The sequence below is a fragment of the Marmota monax genome, unplaced genomic scaffold, assembly GCF_021218885.2.
Source record: "Marmota monax isolate L192 unplaced genomic scaffold, Marmota_monax_Labrador192_F-V1.1 WCK01_AAM20220418_F8-fsc00415, whole genome shotgun sequence".
NCBI classification, from domain to species: Eukaryota; Metazoa; Chordata; class Mammalia; order Rodentia; family Sciuridae; genus Marmota; species Marmota monax.
The window spans coordinates 283,668-292,913 of record NW_026694342.1 but is presented as its reverse complement, the minus strand read 5'-3'; positions in this window follow the sequence as shown (position 1 = coordinate 292,913).

Sequence of the window (9,246 nt, the reverse complement as noted above, 5' to 3'; positions counted from 1 at the left end):
CAGCCTCAGTAACTTAAGGAGGCCCTAAGCAACTGTCTCAAAACAAACAAAAATAAAAAGAACTGGGGATGTGGTTCAGTGGTTAAGTGCCCCTGGGTTTAATCCCCAGTATGAGAAAGAGAGAGAGAGGGAGGGTAGAAAGCCTTGGAGGCAAGAAACGCAAGGCACATTTGAGAACGGTAGTAGGAGAAGGAATCTGAAGAGCTAAAACCAGAGGGAGAAAACTGAACCAGAATGGAGAAGTCCATGAATAGCAAGCCTGGAAGATTCTACCGTATTTTGTTTTCAGGAGGGAACCAACCAACCAAAAAGAATGATGTCATGTGTTTTGCAAACATTAATTTGGTGCATTGTGTAAGGGGACCAGGAGCCTAGTTAGGGTTGTTAAAATAATCCTGGCAAGATAACTAGAGAAGGAATGAGAACCGAAAGACATTACCCAGATAAAATCCGCACATCTGGCATCTCATTAGGTGTTGGGGAAGGGAGAGGAGAAAACTGTGATTAAGGTTTCCATGTTTAGGCAACTGGGAGAATGTTGGTTAGTGTGTCCACCAGGAAAGGGACTGGGGTTGGGGATAGGAAAACTCACCTTTCTTACAAAAAGTGGAAAGACCCAAGGGATGTGTGAGTGATGTTCAGTGTGGAGGTGAAAATAGGGAGCTGGCAATTTAGACATGGTGCCTGAGACTCTGAAGAAATCACCCAGGGAATTGGCTGGAGTCTCTATTTAGGATTCTGCCCAGGATGCATGAACACTCATTACCTGGAATTCCACTGCCAGGTTTCTATCCTAGAGACACACACAAAAAAAGCATAGGAAAGAACCAGGTATAAGTGGCACTCACCTATAATCCCAGCAACTTGGGAGGCTGAGGCAGGAGGATTGCAAATTCGAGGTGAGCATCAACAATTTAGTGAGGCCCTTAGCAACTTAGTGAGACCCTGTCTCAAAAGAAAACATTAAAAAAATAAAATAAAAAAGACCTGGGGATAGAGCTCAGCATCCCTAGTATAAACAACAAAACAAACAAACAAAACAGCGGTTACAAAGTAAGAAGGTTAAAGAGATTGACCTGGTCAGACCTGGTATGTAGAGTGGGTGAGAAAAGCAGGCTGTAATACAATAATAATGTATACTACTACTTACAAAAAAAAAAAAAAAAAGACAAAAAATGCTGTTGCATATATTTTAAATGATGTATGTATAGAAATAGAGAAAACTCAAGAAGAATGAGCATATGGCTAGCTAGGCTAGAGAAGAATTGTGACAAAAATGTAGAGAAGAAGGTGTTAAATGGGATTTTAGCCAGAGTTGTCAAGTTTTAATTTTGCAAGAATGTAATTGTATATTACTAATCCAAATAAAAATCTGTATTCTCAAACAAATTTTTAAAAAAAGGTTGAATGGGAGGAAGAAAGAATGGAAAAGACAGGGACATGTCTCAAGGCACTGGGTAGGGCAGTATTGCTGGGAATACTGGGAGAAGTTTCTGGAATGCAAAGTGGAGGGGGCCCACTGCACTGAGCAACCCTGCAGAGACAGCGGCCAGCAGGATGAGTCCTGGTTGCTTTTCAACACCTTTCAATTACAGCCACAAGCTCCTGTGTCCTTGAAAGGTCACCGTGTCCCACCACTGCCTTGGAATGAGATGGTGTTTGTTCTCTTCTGAGTTGTAAATACTCTGAGACGTTTCATCCAATCCTTAGTTTGAACACGCCTTCCCTTTTCCAGAAATTCCACAGTGGTGTTCTTTTTTTTTTTTTAAGAAAGAGAGAGAGAGAGAGAATTTTTTAATATTTATTTTTTAGTTTTCGGCGGACACAACATCTTTGTATGTGGTGCTGAGGATCGAACCCGGGCCGCACGCATGCCAGGTGAGCGCGCTACCGCTTGAGCCACATCCCCAGCCCCTCACAGTGGTGTTCTTAGTGTTTCCATTCCTGTCCTTCAAGCTGCCCACTCGTTCCAGCCTCAGCAAATTCCTGCCTCCTCTCTTTTCTGCTATTCAAAAAAATTCCCATTCCAGATCGCATTCAAGAGCGCTGCCGTGGGGAGGGTTGGGGCTCAGAAAATGATACGCCAAAGCAAAGGACTCAAATGTGAAGTTTCTCCCTGACCTTCTCTGGTTCTTTTCTACCTTGGCCTCCACTTTTTTTTTTTTCCTTAAAGAAAATGGTAGAAATTAGAGCCTCCTTTCCCCTAAAGTCCCTTGCCTTTCTGTCTTGGTTAACCATAAAGAAATTCTCTGACCTACTCTGTCTGATAGCACATCATAAAACCCCCATTTCAGAAGGGGTCCTGCCCTATGTGCAGGAGGAAGGGGTGCTTTACAAGGAGGCCAAGAGGAATCTGAGTAGCCAGGTCTTCCTGGGTTCCCGACTCCACTCCCTCTGTTAACTTTAGCTCGCATCATTTTGTCCAATTATATTTTTATATGGCTGACCTGTGTCTCTCTCTGTGTGTGTGTGTGTATGTGTGTGTGTTGCTAGGGACTCAACTCAGAAGGCTTTACCACTGATCTACATCCCCAGCCCTTTTTATTTAAAAAAAATTTTTCAGGGCCAAGGATGGAGGTCGGGGCTGAGGATGGAACTCAGGGCCTTGCACGTGCTAAGCAAGCATTCTGCCCCTGAGCTAAATCCCCAACCCCCCTTTTATTTTTTAAATTTTGAGACAGGGTCTCTCTAGGTTTCCCAGGATGGCCTTGAACTTGCTATTTTACCGGGGCCTTAAGAGTCTCTGGGATTACAGGCATGTGCCACTGTGCCCAACACATCCTCCATATTTGGATCTTCTATATGGAGGCTCTTGTGCCAGGTAAAATAATCAAATGAATCTGTTATGCACATCCTTTATTAACCTGTGTTTTGTAATAGAAATACCAGCTGTGACCCTTCATGCTGCTCAGGGAAAGAATCACCCTCTCTTCTGCCCCTAGGGGCCTTTTATAAATTTATCTATCTATCTATCTATCTATCTATCTATCTATCTATCTATCTATTTATTTTTATCAGGATTGAACTCAGGGGCACTCAACCACTGAGCCACATCTCCAGCTTTTTTATTTATTTTATTTAGAGTCAGGGTCTCACTGAGTTGCTTAGAGCCTTGCTAAATTGCTGAAGTTGGCTTTGAATTTGTGATCCTCCTGCCTCAGCTTCCTGAGCCACTGGGATTACAGGTGTGGGCTACGTGTCTGGCTTATGGAATTTCTTAAGGGACACACAAAATAGGGTAACAAGTAATGACTGAGCGCACAGAGATGTCTTACATTATGCTCACCTCATAGAAAGTATCTCAACTCCTTTTGTCAATAACCCCCGTAGGTCTGTACTATGATAACCCTCATTTCAGAGCCAAGACTTTGAGTGATGAAGTGAACTAATGTTACATAAACTGATAAGTGCTGCTAAGCATGGCTATGTGTGTGTCTCCTGTGCAAGTTTGTTCTAGTGATTGATTGTGGGATGGGGGACTGATGAGGTGGGCCAGGGAACAACTTCTTGGGTACAAGAAGGATCCAATTTACCAAGTGCCTGTGTAAACATCGTTTCATTGGATTTCACCACAGTGCTCTAATGATGGGGGTCATTAGAAAAAATGAGAAGATGAGTCAGTCAAATTTCGCAATCCCTTAAGTGGCCAGCTCTAGCTTTTACGACCCCTTAATCTACTACTATACAGCCTTGAGCCGTCTGCAAGGGTGGGAGTGGGCAGAATGAGTGCTCTCTGTGGCCCCCTTGGTAACGCTTTTTAAGGATCACAGGTTCCTAGCAGCCATTCCCCCAGTTTGAGAAATTCTTGGCCAGGCACCCTCTGCTCCCAACCCAGGAGATAAACCTAAGTGGCAGAGGAGCCAATTTCCTGAGGTTAATAAACAGTCTGTTTATAGCCAGGGGCAGTCACGGGGCAGGAACCAGCATGCTGGGAGGTCAAGCTCCTTCTGAAGGCTGGGGTTGCTCATAAACATTCCCCCAGTGCGCCTTCTGGGACGGGAGGACAACTCTGGGCCTGCTGCCCTTGCTGGGGCAGAGTGCCAAGGCCCCCTGCTTCCTTCCTTCTCTCTCCCACTGTGGCTCTCCTCCTCTCTCTTTTCCTGTCTCCTGCTCTCCTTCCCTGTTTTCTCTAGGGGAAGAGGATGTTTGCACAGTCGACACACCTAATAACTTTGGGTGGGCCTTAGGACCTTAGTTTCCTCCCTTGTCAAATGAGAGGATGATGGTGCCTTCAGTGCAGGATGTATGAGAAAATCCCTGGCAGTGTGTGGCCCCTGCAGTGCACATCCGAAACATGTTCATGTTCCCTTTTCACCCTCTGCTCTCACCCTTCTCCCTAATACAGGCTTCTCTTCCCATTTTCTTGCTCCAGCCCTGCCTCATCTACTTTGGCCACTTGGAACTTTCTTCCTGGGATTCTGCTTCCTGGGAGGATGGACAGAAGAGCCAGGTTCCATTCTGAAGAGCACTAATCACCAGGCTGACCCTGTGACTCCCTGAGGCCACACCCTAGGCCTCTCTGCTTTTAATGAACCCGCCCCCCCCCCCCCCCCCCGGGATTTAGTGGGTGGAGGAGGCTATAGACTGGGGGAGGCTATGACATCTTAAGGTTTGGCTTATTTTGGCCCCTCAATCTGGCTCTTTCAAAGGCTAAATGATCAGTGATCATCAGGAAAATGACTGTGTGGCTTTGGGCAAGTCTCCTTCATTCTCTGGGCTTCAGCGAAGTGTGGCAGGAAGTAAATAAGTACAGCAGAAGTGCAAGCCGTGGAGCCAGACTGTCTGAGATGGAACCCCATCTCCACCAACTACCAGCCTGGACTACTTTGTTTTTCCTTTTTCTTTTTTTAAAAGTTTGAGGTCATCCTCAGCCCTTTTTGTTTTTCATTTTGAGACAGTCTCACTAAGTTGCTTAGGGCCAGGCTAAGTTGCTGAGGCTAGCTTTGAACTTCAGATCCTCCTGCCTCGGCTGCCTGAGCTGCTGGGATTACAGGCGTGCACCACTGCACCCAGCCCCAGTTTGGATTACTTAAACCCTCTATGCCTCAGTTTCCTTATGTAAAATGCAATTTATAGTATACTTGCCTTATTGGGTTGTTTTGAGAATTAAGGAAATGAGTCTGTCTGTAGCTCTTAGAATAGAGCCCAAAGTTGGTACTCAATCTTAGCTATCAGATGTAAGTGGACAGATAGAATGGGCATATGTGTGCACGTGAGGAAGCTAGATATTCTCTAGGGATATTAATTCTAAAGTTCTTCTCACATTCTTCCTCTTTGCTGACTTTCAGATGAAAACAGTACAGTATCTTGAACACAAAGTATTTGATTTTCCCAGAGAGCTTAGGAAACTAGTGAAGGACTTTCAAAGTCAGATGGAGCCCTTAGAAGTCAGCTGGTCCAACTCCTCATCATGCAGAATTCTAGAACAGGGAGGACCAGAGACTATGGGATTTGCCTGAGATGGCAGAGCTTCCATGACAGTAGAACTGAAGACAGTGACGCATGGGGCAGGAGTGATGGAAAGGGGACAATGGAAAGGACTGCCTGGGGTTGTTAGGATGCTGAGTGGCAGAGTCTCAGGTTTCATGCCCTCTAGGATTCTTGATTCGGACCAACCCCATGGCTAAGATACTGGGCACAACTCTGGCATCATGAGTAATCATAACTGTCTAATGAGGAGAGATTGCATCCCAAGCTGCGCACTAAATACTTCCACACCCACTATCTCAGTTCATGCAAAATCCCCTTTTTACTGATGAGGAAAGATGACTTGTCCAAGGTGAAACAATTAGAAAGGGAAGAACTGGGGGGATTTGAATCTGAGTTTCTCTAATGCCAAAACCAAGGTTCTCATGCTACATTCTTTAAATGTTTCCCACGGAACCTTGATGCTTGAGCCTACAAGCCAGAAATAAGGATCTTGGCTTAGCTGGCCAAGCAGATAATAACAGTGGATTAGTCTGGGCTTCTGGTCATCTTTCCAACCCCTTCTACCCCAACCCACAAGACATGATCCTGAAGGAGAGCAGGTTCTTTCTATCAAGGACACTGCCTCTCCACCATCTGTTCCCTGGGGGTGGGGGAAGTAGTGCATATTCTTGGAAGTGAGAGGGATTAAAGACTGGGGTGAAATTTTTGGCTCACTGGCCTGGTCTTTCAGAGTTCAGCCAGGGCCTTGCCTTGATTTAGACAAGAGGAACATAAACAGATGGAAATGAAAAGGTGGTCAATAAAGTTACAGGAGGTAATTGTCTTACACTAGGTTCCTAACCTGGGCCACAACAGGATGGAGTCCTTAACTGAAATTAAACTGTCATCTGACCTTCCAAGAAATCATCAGAGAGATAAAGATCAAATTCCCAAACAAGCTAGTTACAATTGGTGTCATATTGAACTTCCTTCTGCCTTAATCCTTATATAATAAAAAAGATAAACTGAAGTGATCTGATGTTAATTTTTTATAGTTCTGTTCCCTGTCCCCACCTTACAAGGAAAGGAGCACTGAAACACCAATTCACCTTTTGTTCTTTGTTTCTGCTTTCTTTAACCTTCTCTGTTCTCTGCTTGGTCACTGGAACACTTATTTTATTTGATAGTGTGTTGCCTGTTTCTAGAGTAGAAAACAATGCCAATAAAGATCTTTAAAAGTTTGAGGTCAGCCTCAGCAACTTAGCAAGGCTGTAAGTAACTCAGTGAGACCCTGTCTGATGGGTTGATTCCAGCGTGTGCTCCAGCTAATCCCTGCATGAGTGAGTCTCAAAAATAAAAAGAGCTGAAGATGTGACTCAGTGGTTAAGTGCCCCTGGGTTCAATCCCCAGTATCAAAAAAAAAAAAAAAAAAAAGAAACAAAAAAAGATCTTTAAGCTTGGTGTGATAGCGCAGGTCTGTATTCCCAGCAACTCCAGAGGCTGAGGCAAGAGGATTACAAATTCAAGGCCATCCTGAATTTGTAAGATTCAGGGCAACTTAGCAAGATTCTGTCTCAAAATATAAAAAAGTAAACAGGACTAGGAATGTATCTCAGTGGTAAAGTGACCCTGGGTTCAATTCCCAGTAAGCATCCCCCTCAAAAAAAATAAGTAAAAAAAAAACAAACTTTTTCCTCTCACAAAAGTAAAGTTTGTAGTAGATATGAATCGACCACTTTAATGTACTTTGAGAAGGGATAATGAATGCAAACCTCTCTATGGCGGTAGGAACCATATCTGTTATGTTGAGGGGCCATATACTCTGTGCCCAGCCCAGAGCCTGACCATAGTCAATACTCAATAACTATGTGAGGAACGAATAAACAAATGGTGGATAGAAGGAGGAGCACAGAAGCCTGGGCCAGGAAACCTGAGTTGCATCTTTGGGCTCCATGGCTTACCACAACCCTTGGGCAAGTCACTTTGGCTCCGTGAGCCTTGGTTGAACTCAGGGATGTTTTACTGCTGAGCCACATCCCCAGCACTTTTTTTTTTTTTTTTTTTTTTTGTGACAGGATCTCACTAAGTTGCTTAGGGCCTCACTAAATTGCTGAGGCTGGCCTCAACCTTGAGATCCTCCTTCTTCAGCCTCCTGAGCCACTGGGATTATAGGTATGTGCCACCATGCCTGGCTGTTTTTTCATGTTTGTAAAATAGATACCATGGTAGTTTCTACTTCACAGGGCTTTGAAAGCAGCATTCAGTGAGAGAAGTAGTCACTTAAACACTGAGTGTCAATCTAATAGTTGAACTCTGCTTTAGAGGGAGGCTGGGTTTAATAATCTATTCCCAGGGCCTTCAGGGACAGAGGAAGGCTGAAGGTATAATTCTAGGAAGGAGATTAAACATGAAAAAGTCAGTAAAGTTGGTTGGAGAATGTAGCATTTAGGAGGGTGCAATAAGCCAGGCAAGCATAACGGAGTCTTCAGACTCACCCATGCAGGGCTCAGCTGAAGCACAGGCTGGAATCAACCCGTCAGATGATGTGTAGATCATCTTGTCTATACTCCTCCCACCTTCTCCAGGGAGAGAGCTGAAGTTGAGGTGATAAGGACCCAGGTATTCCAAATCTTAGTCAAGGCTACTCCTTCTACATCATGATCACATGGGAACGTGTGAGGGAGAGTCTAAGAAACTGATTGGCCCAAGGGGAAAATGCCTTTCGTAGCAACTGTTTAAATAGGGCTTCAAAATAGGAAATAGGGGCTGGGGGTGTAGCTCAGTGGTAAGGAGCTCGCCTAGCATTGCAAGGCCTTGAGTTCAATCCCAGCACTGACCCCCACCAAAAAAGAGGGGCGGAGGAGAGAGAGAGAGAGAGAGAGAGAGAGAGAGAGAGAGAGAGAGAGAGAGAGAGAGATATCATGTTAAAGAAGAGAAGGAGGGCTGGGGATGTGGCTCAAGCGGTAGCATGCTCCTCTGGCATGCGTGTGGCCCGGGTTCGATCCTCAGCACCACATACAAACAAAGATGTTGTGTCCACCAAAAGCTAAAAAAATAAATATTAAAAAAAATTCTCAAAAAAAAAAAAAAAAGAAGAGAAGGAACTGGACGCAGTGACACACCTGTGATTCTAGCAACTTGGGAAGCTAAGGCAGGAGGATTACAAATTTGAAGCCAACCTTGGCAATTTTGTGAAGCCCTAAGAAGTTTAGTGAGACCCTGTCTCAAAATTTAGAAAAAAATAAAATAAAAGGACTGGGGATGTAGCTCAGTGGTAAACTGCCCTTGCATTTAACCCCAGTTACCGTCCCCTCCCATAAGAAAAGGAGTAACAGGAGGAGGAAAGATTAAAATAATTTCTTATGCCTGTACAGATTCTGTTTCAAAACGATTTCATCTGGAGTAGTCTGTAAATGTGTGGAGTTACTGTAGAGAATACCGATGAGACATCAGAAAATCCACTTCCATCACCAAGCTCTACCATCTCGATGATCTTGGGTGCATCCTCTCGTAGATCCTCAGAATTGTCATTTGAAGGCTGAGGTTAATAGTCTCTGACCCACAGAGCTGATCCTGGGGTCCGTTAGGAAGCAGAAGTGGAAGGAACTTGTATACTCTGTCAAATTCTCAACAAATGGGCAACATGGCAAGGTAGTCCCAAGAGAGAAACCAAGTGGGTGAGTCAGACCATTCACTTAAGCTTTTGTACCTCAGTCTCCTCACCTAAAACATGGATGTGGTGGGAATCAAATACAATGTAGTTGGCACAGGCCCTGCTCATACCAAGTGTGGAACATGCTGTTACTTACTATTACTTATTGAGTTTGAGAGATTTTT